General features: G+C 36.4%; 1 long non-coding RNA gene across 1 annotated transcript in view; it reads left to right on the top strand.

Annotated features, from left to right (window-relative positions):
• Positions 1 to 9624, top strand: part of LOC106004531 — an 81031-nt gene extending 71407 nt beyond the window's left edge. Inside the window, exons 4-5 of the long non-coding RNA XR_006607527.1 lie at positions 5835 to 5922; positions 9339 to 9624. This is a non-coding gene — a long non-coding RNA (uncharacterized LOC106004531). The remainder of the gene's footprint in view (positions 1 to 5834; positions 5923 to 9338) is intronic.
• Positions 9625 to 14014: the final 4390 nt, after the last annotated feature.

Below are 14014 nucleotides of genomic sequence, written 5' to 3'. Positions count from 1 at the left end.
GTGATGACAGAACAACCATAGTTTCAATTGTTTTGGTCACTTAAAAAGTGGGGGTGCTAGGCCTCCTTTTAAGGACAGCTTGATGGAGACACACAAACTCTTGGTCTGCTCTGCCGGCTGCCTGGGCATGCTGATGTCCTCACTAGCAAAAAGACGACAGACAATACAATGGTGACTCACAGACTTTTCAGATACACAACAATTCCTATTCCTTCTGTTTGGAGAGCTCGTACAGGGCACCCTCAGTGAAAGCTAACAATAAAGTATCCTCATGTTCTTAAACTAAAATAAGTATATGTGAATGTGTCTTGTCATTGTCATCCTCAAATAGAAAAGAACCCGAGATCTATGATCTGAGGAACATACTCAGGCATTGTTACTGTCCCAGCTTTTTATCTTTATAACCACAAATTCTTAGCAATATTCTTGTCCTGTATCAAACACTGGGTAAAGATTAAAAAAGAAAGAAAAAGAAAAGAAGAAGAGGGACACACACACACACACACACACACACACACACACACACAGAATGAAGGAAAGAAGAGAAATGAAGGGAAGGAAGGAAGCCTGAAAACAATCATTACTTTCCTGAAGAGGAAACCCTTAAAAACTTTACCATTCTTGGGACACCTGGGTGGCTCAGGTCATAATCCCAGGGTCCTGGGATCAAGCCCCACATGGAGTCCCGCACTGAGACCCGCATCAGGCTCCCTGCTCAGCCAGAAGTCTGCTTCTCCCTCTCCCCACTCCCCCCTGCTTGTGTTCCCTCTCTTGCTGTGTCTCTCTCTGCCAAATAAATAAATAAATACAATCTTGAAAACCAGAAACCAAAAAACCCCTTACCATTCTTCAAGTATTTATTCACATAACAAATAATTACTTTATGACAAGAATAGCTCAGACAGCTTACTGTGTGCTGGGGGCCCTGCCTTTGTGGGGACACCAGAGAATAACAGGAAACCAAATGAACTAGAAGATGTCAGATGGCGATAACAGCTACATATCAAAGTAAACAGGGCGATGGGCTAGGCAGCGCCTAGGGAATTGATCACTTTCTATTAGGTGGTCAAGGGAGACTCCTTACCTTATTAGTGTGACTTACCACCTGTTAGTGTGCTTTCCTGGGTGAGCTCACACTGCACCAGGCGCTGTGCAAAATTAAAAATAAGTAGCCAAAGACAGCTGCCCTCAAAAACATTAGTGAAGTTTGGGAAGAACTATAACCAGTTTGGTCCCAGAGAACCCGATCGGCTTCCTCTGTGTTGTCGCTCACACTGTTCCCCCTTCCAATGTTCAGGCCTGGTCCAAATCCAGTCAAAACAGTTTTCCATCACAAGACTGATTTATGAATGTGGTGATTCACGCTGGTGTCTGCCTCTCTGCGTTTGGCTCCGAGCCGTGCTCCAGGCATGGAGACATGTAAAGCCGGTGTGATTCAGATTTGAAAATATCTTCAGTATTATGTTCACTGAACACTCTCATTTTTATCACAGTTGTTTTTATTGACAGATATGAAAAGAAGAATTATTCTTTTCACAACCAGATTTTTAAAAAGAGCCCATGAGAAGAAGTTCAAGTGCCTGGGAGTACCAAAGCTCTTTTGCTCTGTATGGACAGCAAATGAGCTAGTCATTTAGAAAAACTAAGTGTGTAAATGAAGAAGTCAACCCAACCTGATGCATCCGGTGACTCTGAGTCATTGACATCTAGGAGGGTGGTTATTAAGCCTCGATGTGCAGAGAGCTAAAAATTTCCTCTCTGAGCTTTTTACACAGGCTCACTGTAGAGGATGATATTCCATACATGGGACAATGACTTAGCTGATGTCCACAATCTAAAGGAAGGAAGAACAGGTCACCACGGTTTACTTAACGCTTTCGATGTGCTACTCTGGCAATGTGCCAGATGTTATGTATTTATTTCCTCATTCCAGGTGCCCTTCCATTTCCAGGTAAACTACTTCACCAGGGCATTAACCTCTGCCTTTGATAAGTACTGCTCAGTTGCGTTCAAGTCTTCTGCAGCTCTCACTAGGACATAGACACGGAGGTTCCGTGGATGTAGCTAAGGTTTATCAGTACAGAAGAGAGGCGTGCACATCCCCACAAAAGAATGAAAGCTCATAAGGGGCTATAGGTGCCTACTGACAGAATTTCCTTCTAGAAACTATATTTTAGAAGTGGATAATCCTATAATGTAATCATATTCAAAATATAGGTACGTAACCATTTTCACTAAAAAAAAAAAAAAAAAAAGCAGAAGAAAGTAAACAAAGGATTCTGTCATCCTGCTTCTGACTTTTTAAACTTTTTATACAGTCAGATCAGCAAAGAAAAAATAATGTCAATACTGGGAAGAGATGAAGGGAAGGAGTCAAATTGTGGAACACAGGTTGAGAGCCTTTGTGGCATACCCCCTTAGGCTAGGACATAAATTAAACCATTCCCCAAAGGTTGCCTCACAAGAGCAGACTGTCTATTAAGGCAAGGTTTAGAGATCATCTTATTTATTGTCCGAGTTTTTGTTGTTTCTTTGTGTAACTAAAGCATATTGGACTTTTCCTGCCTGGATTTTATTGGAACCAAGGTTATACCAGTGATCTGAATTATATATTAGCTGTTCACATCTTCATGAAATCTCTCAATATGACAAATTTGAAAGGGAATGATTATGCGAGGTCTGTTCAGAATAGTAGAGCCACAACAGGAAACGTGAATTGCCTTTTTGACATTTATCCATAAGTTAATTACTCAGCTATTCATGCCTAAGTGGAAATTGTTGAATTTTCTTCATATGTTAGTTATTGATCAAAATCATAGTACTATTTAGATACACATCATTCGGGCATTATTTTCTTATGTGGGGTATACCTCCAGAAGTAAAATATGAGCCTCCAGGGTAATTGAAAAACCACTACATTTTATAATTATCAGATAAAGTCTAAGGCGATAAATATTGTCTTTAAAAACACCTGGGAAACCATTATTTCTGAAAATAAATTGTAAACTAAGCATGATTTTATTTTGCAGGACTTTGAAGCTGTAAATCAGTTTATGCTTGCCTCTATTCATTTAACCTATTGTTGCCTCACTTCCCTATTTCCAAGGAAGTGATAATAATAATCCCCTGTATCTCATAGGGGCTATTATGAGCATAAATGGCATAATATATGCGAACATGTTTTGGGCTACTTGATGAGGTATAGAGAGACTTGGGTCACTGGGAAATACTAACAGTGTAGAAGAAGTGGTCGACAAGCCTTTACTATATAAATGTGGTTAGTATTAATTGCTGTTGAGGAGCTATAGAATGAATATGTAATAAGATTTTTATCCTTTCATGTAAATAAAATTTCATAGATACATTCAGTATATTGTCAAAAAAAGGAATCCGTGATTTACTACATCCTCTGATTCAGATGATTCAAAATAAATGTTATTGATTTTTTTCCTCTCAAGTTCATTATTTTTGATCACTCCAGTAAATCCTCAAGGACCAGCATTCACAGCATTTTTTTCTGGGCTGTTGAACGTAAACTCAGAAATACACCCAGACCTTTTTACATGTGTTAGAAATATAAACAGTAAATCCAATGGCTATACAGAGTTAACAAGTTGTATTCTTCACATTAATTCCTAAAAGATATTGTGTTATCTTCCAGCTTAATTGTGCTATTTTCAATCCACAGTTTTACCCATAAAAAGAGATGAATAACAATACAAGTTATCAGAAACAACAGATAATCCATTGATGCCTCTGGCAGAAAAAACAGTTGTGTACAATGGGGACAGTTGTGGGTATTTGTCAAAATGTGGCTGTAAATGTGCTGGATTTCTTTTTTCTTGGCTTCAATATTTTATTGGAGAGGGGTCTCAGCTGGGTTCTCCAATCCCTTAGCTGAATTGTGGTTATTCATGGGTTCAAGGTCATCAATAATCAAAAGATGAATGCAGATTAATATAGGGAATTGAATTTAATTCTCATTACTCTGGAGAAATAGCATGGGGAATGGATGCTATGCCTGCTTGTCTAATAGATCCCTTCTGTGCTCCCAAGGCACCTTGCCTACAGAAATATTTTCACTTGGATATATAAATAAGCCAGGCAAAGTCATGTATCCTTTAAAAGACCAAAAGCATCGATTGTGCATTTTTATTCCCAGCAGCTAGAATAGTGGCTGAAATGAAATAGATTCAGTATACAACACGTTTATATGGATGAATGGATGTCTTGAAAAAAAAATGACTCATTAACAATTTTAGATCTCAACTTGGAAAAAATACTATTCTTGTATTTTGAAGTCAGATAAAATTGAGACCTGGAAAGAAACTTGGGAGAAAAGGGTAGAATTCAAATAGTCCTTTAAAGCACAGATGCTTTGTTGGGGAAAGGAGACACATTCCTAGGCTCTTCAGTTACACATAAACAAAGCAAGTTCTCTGCCTCCTGTTTTTTGTTCCAAAGGAAACTGGGGCAATTATTTGGATCTTTTAAATCAGAGCTCTGTTTCTTGTTCTTTCCTTTGGCCAAAACCCACCTCTTTCTCTCTCTCTCTCTCTGTTTTGTTTTGTTTTGTTTTGTCTTGAGTATGCTTAAAACAGGATGCCCTGCAAAGGCAAAGTAGTTGCCTTTATAAAGAGTATGTATTGTTCTTTGGGAAGTTACTCATAAACTAATAAGAGGTGAGTCTCCCTCACTTGAGGTAAGGCGTATCTGATCTTTAACCAAGAAGTAAATGATGCGTCCAGCCCCTTCCAGGGATCCACATATCACAAACCCTCATCGGGAAAAGCTCCACATCTCTTGCCCTGTGTGTTGGTGTCTTGGAAACAAAGGCAACTGTTGTTAGTAGGTGTTGGTAGTAGATTTCCATGCTGTGCTGCTGCTGAAGTTTGAGGCAGACATAGTAGTTCCAAAGATAGGGATGATTTAAGTGGTGAAGAATGGCAGAAGGTGGAAGAAAAGACAAGTTAACCAAGTTCTCATATTCCTTCTCTTAGGTATGCAAGCAGTAAGATTTCTTTGAAAATCTCTTAGTAAGATTTCATTGAAATTTCAAAAAGTAGTTAAATGTTTTATTTTACTTTATTTAAATTAATTAAAAGACTCATAAAATACATGATTCAAGTTAATAATGTCAAAGGCAAGCTCAGGAAACAGTACTAAATTCAAGAATTATGGCCAAACACCCAGAATTGCTTTTTGTGCTAATGTGTGAGCCCACTGGAAACTACTGAAAACAAATAAGCGAACAAAAACAAACGAACAAACAAATGTGACTTCAACTAGGCCAACAGTGTAAAAATGTTTTGAAATATTTGGTGAAATAAATGCCAAATCCCACCCTATAACCACTCTCGGACTCCCTGTGAAAATGTCTATTACATGGTGTTAAAATAAGCCACACTAAGGAAGTGCAGGAAAACGAGACATGATGGGTGAAATTAGACATGATGGGTGAAACCAGACCCTGAACTCTAAAAGTGCTGAGAAAAGGGCATGCTTGAATCTTGCTCTGTTTGGGGAGAGATTCATAAAACTCCTGTATTTCATATGTTATCCAAATATTACACCAAGATATTACATTTATTATCTTGTTAAATGAAATGAGTTAGTTCACACATTCCCTCAGAAAGCCAAATTATGAAGAATTTGTCTTAAGCAAAGGACTCTTCTATCTTCTTTGACCAATTCTGTAATAGGTCTGAGAATCTCATGGATTATGGACAAATGTGGAGTTGGACCCTTGAAATAGTATCAAATCTTTAGATTGTGATGGTCATTTGAGATTTCAATGTTTATCATTATTTTAAGAATCTGTCCCTTTTTTACAGGTAATGTTCAAAATTGTTGTACACGTGCTGCACAAAATTAATTGCAGAAAATATTCATCTTCTATCCAAAAGCTCCACTGGGATTAAGGTCAGTAAGTAGAAAAGGTATTAAAATATTAAAACAATCTTTTAAATACCAACAACAAAAGAATGAATTATAGTCTTTGACCTGAAATGAAAACAGTTTTAATCTTGTGCTACGTACAATGGTGTGGTATGAACTCTTGCTTGACACTGAATGTTAGAAAGCACCTAAATACGTAAACAAATCAAAGGTTGGATGCTTCAATTTTAGACAGTCTAAAACACACTATTTCAAAATTTAGAGGGAATAGGCCTTTAATTTAAAAAAAAAAAACTACACACATGCAGTTTTTTATGCAAATAAGGTATGAAGAAATTAAGGAATTGAAAATATTTGTGTAACTATAAAGGAGAAGATCCATATACAAATAATACTGAAACTAATGTCTACAGATACTATTGTCTAGCTATTATAAATTCAAAGTATGGTCTTGATGGGATAGGGTTGAGCAAACTGAGGCATATACTGTGACTTTAAATTTTCTTTATCTTAGCATTAAAAGAAGTCAAAGAAACATGTATTGTTCTAGATGTTGCCTTATGAAATGGTAAAAATTTGATATGGGTAATACAAAATTATATAATTAAATTAAGTATTTTAATAGCTTCTACTAAGTGTAGATTTTTCAAATATTACCCCCAATACAATGTTCAAACACTCTATAATTCCAACTAGTACATTATCAATTTATAAACAATTCTGATTTTTTCCAAATTGAAGTTATTAAAGCAAATAAATCCTATTGAAGCACTGTGATGATTTGACAAAGGTCTAATTTGGCATTACTACCAGTAGGGTACAAATAATTTGAAAACCTTGATTATAACAATAAAATGAGTAATTCTACTGACATGGAAGCTAGAAACTTGTGATATGAAATAAATATTTAATAATTTATTATTTATTTTGCCTTATTACTCATCCAAATACTTTGCTCCTTTCAATAGACTAACCAAGCATGTGTCATATTTAAGTTTGTTCATTTTTGATATATTGCTGACTTTCTGTAATAGAAATTATCAAAGCTTAGTGCATATTTTTCAATGGGTTCATCATGAAGGGATGCTTGTCAAGGTAAAGAGAAGGACAGGGTTTCATTTAATAGCCTGTAACTTTTATGACTTTTTGTAACTTTTTAAAATATTTAATCTTATTGTGTATGGACTTACATTTATCATGTCTTCGTGGCCTCACAAATGTTAGGTGTAATTCTGATGGTGAGTCTTGCTCTGAAGCAAGTGGATGTTTCTATTTGTACTAATCTTGTGAAGAAGCCAGAGTATCAAAGTATAATTTTCTACAAGTTAAAAATATAACTCATAAAAAACATTAAAGTAAGCTCATATCAAAAACATTCACGAGAGACTAAGCCAAGGGTTAAACTCATTCAATGGAGTACAGGAAGGATCAAAGTGTGCGTAGACACAGAAAGAAAAAAATGCTGAAATGGCATTGCTAAATTAAATACAAAACTGTTTAATATCCTCCAGGGCCATAAAACATAACCTTTGGGGTTATCTTTTCTATCAGGCAGAAATCATTTGTATCTTAACTGAGCAAAAATCATTTGCAATTTAACAGTCTTCTAAAGGTTACATCTAACTGCACAAAGTCTGGAACTTTATCAATAGTAAATAGTAAATCAAACAAAACTGAATCTTCTTAGACAATCAAATAAGCTTCGAGTAGACCCATTAGTGTTCTAGTAAATCATGGACAGGACAAAAAGTCATCCTTTGCATCCCCCATTTTGAATACTTTTTCTTGGTAAGGGAAAGGAAATAAAATCTGGGAAATTCAGCCTTAAATTGGGGTGAGAGAGGGACTCTTTAACTGGAGCTTGGGCGGTGGGCCAGGACCCTGATGAATACATTTAGACTCCAAAACATGCTCTGTGGTAATTGTAACTTGGCCTTGGCCCTTTAGAGGCAGGTAGGAAACAAAGCTCGGAGGTGCCCTGTGCACTGGGACTCTTCAAGAGGGGCCCATACTGGTGCACTCCAGTGTGGTGCACGCCTTATTTTATTGTAATTGTAATTGTATTTTATTGTAATTGTAACTTATTCTGTGTTTTGATAACATTTCTGTATCTCCAGCCTTCAGTAAAATCCAGCCAAGTGATAGCCTCATCTTCAGCTGTGTTGTAGGAACTTAAATGGTGGGTCTGTTCCATGACTGGGTCAGCTACTCATGTTAAGCATGGAGAAAAAGGGGAGGGGCAGTGTTTTCCTGAACAAAGCCAGTAGAGTGGTACCAGCAGTGGTTCAAGGCAAAAACTTCATAACTAATACTTGCATTAAGTCCTTTTGCACTTCAGGTATCTAGTGGTTTCTGTTTTCCTGACAGATAGACATAGTTCTTATTATTTGATTATATTATTTCTATTATTAATGTCAGTTATAGTATTAGCAATAATAATAATAATAATTATTATTATTATTATTACGTTCCTCTGAAACATTATCTAGGAACCACAAAATTTAACAATATAACATTCCTCCCTGACTTTTCCAAGGCACTGCTCTAGTCCTTTTCCCCACAGACTTCATCCTTGACCCAGAAGCAAATATATAATGAATGATCAATAGTTATATGAACTGGTGTTTCATTTAAATACTCCACTATGGGTTTATATCTATCATCGATCAATGGTTTAATGGGTGGAAAGATTTATTTCATTTGACACCAGTCTAAGAATGATCATTGGTATTTTGGAGAACAGATTTTGAACAATTAGAAAAATGTGTAATCAATAATAAGAGAGTTCTTATGTCCCACATAAAGCAAACGTGTCAAGAAATATTGTATGACTTACCTTTAATACATTATCTTTCTCCAGCTCTCTATCGATTACCTGTGACTTACAACAGTTTGAAGGAGAAAATAGATACCACATAGGTAACCTTGTTTCATGGCTGAAACAAGTGGAGTTTATTTCCAGTAGCCAGACTGCCTTGGTGAGAGGAGCTTGGACCAATGGATTTAGCATCCAGAATTATAAATTCATAGAAAAATGTGGGACTGTGAGGGCTTAACGCTAAGGAATAATATGCAAATATTATTTAGAAAAGATAGATAAACAGATGTGGGGTGAAATTATCTGGTTCAGCAATGCACTTAAAGTGTTCTAAGAGATCAGTCTGGCTCACCTTAAGGTCTCTTCATTTTTCGTTGGTTCTCATTCTTCTCTTTCTTCGAGGACTTAATTCTATGGCAACATTGTCATATCTGCCTTTCCTCATTGTCTTCTCATGTTAGAGTCTGTAAAAGACTGTCATTCAGTTGTCACTTCCACCTGCTTGTTTTTGCCGGCAAACAAAGGCCCCCTATTACGCACTAACCGTGTGAGCTGGAAAAATGTCTTTACTTTGAAAGTCTCTTGCCAACAGCATATTTCAGCAAACCGTTTCCTTGGCTAGGTTGATGTCTTGACTAATAATCTGGAGTTTATAACCATAAACATGCGACCCAACATAAATAAGACTGACATCCAGGCAAGACACGAAGACCCAGCATTTTTACAGTTATACAACTTGTGACTGTGTCTGAGAATTCTATCCATGAAACTGTCTACTACTTTCCGAAAGCTGAAGAAAGAAAATACAAAGAACTGCTGGAATGTAATTTGAAGAGTTATTGACTAGAAGACATTAGGGTGAAATACAATAAACACTGGCTGTATAATGAGACCACCTGAGCTCAATCCTGACTCCTTTATTCTTTCTTTTAAAGATTATATTTATTTATTTGGGAGAATGAGCAGTGGGTGGGGGGGGAGGCAGAGGGAGAGAGAAAGAAGGAGTGCGCAAGTGCACAAGCAAGGGGAGCAGCAGGCAGAGGGGGAAGCGGGCTCCCTGCTGAGCAGAAAGCTCTATGCAGAACTAGATCCTAGGATTCTGGGATCATGATCTGAGCTGAAGGCAGATGCTTATTGGACTGAGACACCTGGACACCCCTCCCCCACTCCTTTATTCTAAGGATTATTTCCTTTAATTCATCTCTCTCTCTCTCTCTCTTTCTCATTCCGTCCTTCTGTCTCTGTCAGTCTCTTTCACACACACATACACATACACACGCACATGCCACACATCTGGCTTATATCTGGGCTCAGACAGCTATGACTTGCATACCAAATTCAGCCTATCACCTATTTTTTTAAATAAAAACAGCCATATCCATTTGTTTACATTTTATCTATGGCTGCTTTTTCACTTTAGAAGCAATTTAGGAGTTGTGACGGAGATCATATGGTGGCAAAGTCTAAAATATTTACTATCTGGCCATTTACAGAAAACTTTGCCAATCTCTGGCTTAGATTATAGCAGAATATATATATATATATATATATATATTAGTCTTGTCTGTTTTAGGTTGAAAAAATATGACAGAACACTTAATGCCTAGGTCTTGGTTTCTATACCATCCTCCAGTAAAAAGAAGCAGGGCTCCTCAGAGAAATGGTTAATTCTATGGCTGGAGCAGGAAATACACGGGGTGTGAGCCCAGAGCATCTCATAGTGCCAAAAAATAAAGAAATGGTTAAAAAAAAAAAAGCAAAATAAACATTAATAGGGGCATGTCAAAGAGACAAGTAAAGGTACTCTGGATGATGAAAGCTGAAACATTTGAGTAAATAAATAAATAAATAAATGGTCTTGGATTATAACTCAAGGTCTATAATAAATCTCCATGAGTTCATACTAATATAAATAGATGACTGAAGAAATAAATAATGGAGAAAAATAGAAACATCTCCAGTAGGAAGAATTTTAAATAATTTATGTAGCTACTCTGCCCTCAAGGAGGTGAAACGTAACTAACAGTCCATTTCATAAGTGTGGCTGTGCTAGTGACTTCCTTTGAAGAGTACAGTACAGAAAAAGGAAAAAAAGAGTTACTTGGCAGGAGGGAAACCTGACAAGCACTACTGAAGCCAGGTGATCAAGGTCAACATCGACAAGTGAGTAAGTCAGATTGGTAGCATGTACCCTTGATATGATGGGATGAGAACGATACTTTGCCTCAGTGGTCTTCTACAAAAATATATAACCCACGTCTAATCATGAAAAAAATCCCAACTGAGAGGCATTCCAAAAGTATCTGACCAGTACTCTTCAAAATTCTTGAGGTCATCAAAAACAAGGGGAAATTTGAGAAATTTTCATAGCCACCAGGAATCCAAGACTACGTAACTACTAAATGTAATGTCATTTCCTGGATGGAATTCTGGAACAAAAGCGAACATAGGTTAAAAACTAAGGAAATCTGAATAAACTATGGAATTCAGTTAATGATAAAGTATCAATATTGCTGTTGTATCAATTGTAGCAATATATCATATTAATATATTAATATGGGACACCGGTTTGGGATAAATAGAACTCTCTGTCCTATTTTTATATTTTCTGTAAATCTAAAACTATTCTAAAGGAAAAATTTTATTTAATGATTTGTGAGGAAACACTTGAAAAGTTATTATATTTGATGGTCATATCTTACACATTTAGGTATAGAAATTATTTCATCATATGTATCTAACAAAGAGAATAAAACGAATAAAAAAGTTCCAAATATTGTTATTCTCTTGTAGTTATTTACTGTACTGAAATGTTTACTTGAAAATTTTTGCAGCTTTTGCATTTGTACTAATGGGCTCTGATCCTAAAAATACTAGAAAAATAAGAAACTCTATTTTGAGTAGAAAAGACAAAAATAGCAGGAAATAACAGTCATGCTCTGAAATATAATAAAGTCATTCAGAGGTTCTATGTCATCACAGAATAAAAATGAGAAAAAGATGCAGTTAAAGGGTAAAATCTACTGGGGATATGTTTAATTCAAGCATTGTATTTTGGAAACTACCCAAAAGCAGTAAGAGATTTAGCACAACGTCTGGGAAATTAGAGAGAGCAGTACGATAGAATGGCAGTTCATTTGTACCTTTGAGGAAAAAAAATCAGCATAAGAAGGAAGAAAACAAGTTTTCCTACATTTAAAGAAAAAAATACTGTAAGCTATATACATATTTCCCAAAGAAAATACTATTTTCAATAACAAATGTACAGCCTATATGCAAGGGCATTTTTTTTTAACCAGGAATAAATTCAAAATTGACACAGTTCATTCTAGAGATGGCTAGAGTTAGAATGCTTTAAAAAGTTGAGAAAAAAAAAATCCAAAGCCATCTTCTGAAGCATTTTAAATGATGACAACATGCTTAGTTTTAAAATGATGATTCTAGGGGCGCCTGGGTGGCTCAGTGGGTTAAGCCTCTGCCTTCGGCTCAGGTCATGATCTCAGGGTCCTGGGATCAAGTTCCGCATTGGGCTCTCTACTCAGCAGGGGGCCTGCTTCCCTTCCTCTCTCTGCCTGCCTCTCTGCCTGCTTGTGATCTCTCTCTGTCAATTAAATAAATAAAATCTTTAAAAAAAATGATGATTCTAAGTCAAATGAAGTCACGCTGGCAAACTTTCTGGAAGAGAAACCAGGTATTTCTGAAGGTCATTTTGGAATAAGGTATAATGGATACCCTGGGCTTCTGATGCTAGAAGCAAATGGACAGACCCTGAGTCCATCCTCAGGAAATGTCTTTTTCAACCTATTCAAATGTAAGGAAGTAATGTAACATTTTAGAAGACTGTGATATTCCCTTCCAAAGAACATACTATTGTGAATATAGTTAACCATAAATCAGTGGTTTCCGTGGCTTTCTCTGCTGTAACAGAAAAACATTTAGAATTATCCCACCTTTACCTAGAAAGTAAGATAAAACAGATAGTCCTCAACAAGTCAAGGTAATAAAGCAATTTAATTTATCAATTCCATGACATTAGATTGGAGAATATCTGTTAAATTGAATATAGTTATTAGCTATTGGTATTCTAGGTTGATACTTAAATATAGAAAAATCATACAATGTGCTATCAGGAACTTAATTGTCAAAATAATTGTCAAAATCTGAGTATACAGGTGAACTTCAGATTGAGCATACAAATTTTTTTTTTAAGATTTTATTTATTTTATTTGACAGACAGAGATTACAAGTAGGCAGAGAGGCAGATAGAGAGAGAGGGGAGGAAGCAGGCTCCCTGCTGAGCAAAACCCGATGCCGGGCTCGATCCCAGGACCCTGGGATCATGACCTGAGCCAAAGGCAGAGGCTTTAACCCACTGAGCCACCCAGGCACCCCGAGCATACAAATTTTATACATGTTTAATTTAGCCTGATGTCTATATAGTTTGTTGCTGTTTTTTAAGGCAACTAATATTTCAATGAAGAGTAAAACACCAAAGGTGAAACAGACAGATCCCTTTGACTGCTCGGTAGTTACATTGTTTAACATGTTGGCTGAAGAGTAGGAATTAATTTTGCTTATTCCAGGATAGCCTCAGCATAGATTAATCAAGGTTCATTTATTTAACAAATGTTTACTGAGCACAAAATTAGCATCATGGATACAATTACAAGTAATATTAAAAAGGGTCTCTGTCTTCGTGGAGCCTATAATCCAATAGAAGAGACAGGTACTAATTAAATAATCACATAAACAAGTGTGAAACTGCTCTTGTAATAACTGATAGGAAGGACAAGTACATGGTGCTATGTGGCACAGTCAGAGAATTGGAAAAATCTCTGAAAGTCACACTTGAGATCCGATTTAAAAAGTAAAAGTTCACTAGAACAAGAGAAGAGGGGTATTGCGCAGGTAGAGGGAAGGAATATGTACTACATTCTGATGAAAGTTAGTGTGGGCCATGAAGATCATGGTAAGAATGTCTGCTTTATCTTAAGAGAGTAGGAAAGCATTACATTTTAACGAAAATGGGATAGCTGTTTTTGCCCTTAAAAGATGCCATGCTATCTAATATGTGGATAGATGATGAAATGGAGTTGACCCAGATTCAGGTACATTCGTTAAAGGGTTATTATAGTATCTGGGAGTCTGTTTCTGAGCACCTGAGCCCATGATACTTTCCCTGGAGATTCTAACAAGTGGATAGATTCAAGTACCATTTAGGAAATAATATGCACTGGACTTGGTGATAGATGGAATATGGGCCGGGAGATAAAAGAGAGAAAAAGAAACAAGTATAAA

The sequence above is a fragment of the Mustela putorius genome, unplaced genomic scaffold (assembly GCF_011764305.1).
Source record: "Mustela putorius furo isolate JIRA1106 unplaced genomic scaffold, ASM1176430v1.1 tig00000640_pilon_pilon_pilon, whole genome shotgun sequence".
NCBI lineage: Eukaryota > Metazoa > Chordata > Mammalia > Carnivora > Mustelidae > Mustela > Mustela putorius.
The sequence above is the reverse complement of the archived record's forward strand: the minus strand, read 5'-3'. Positions and strand labels throughout refer to the sequence as shown.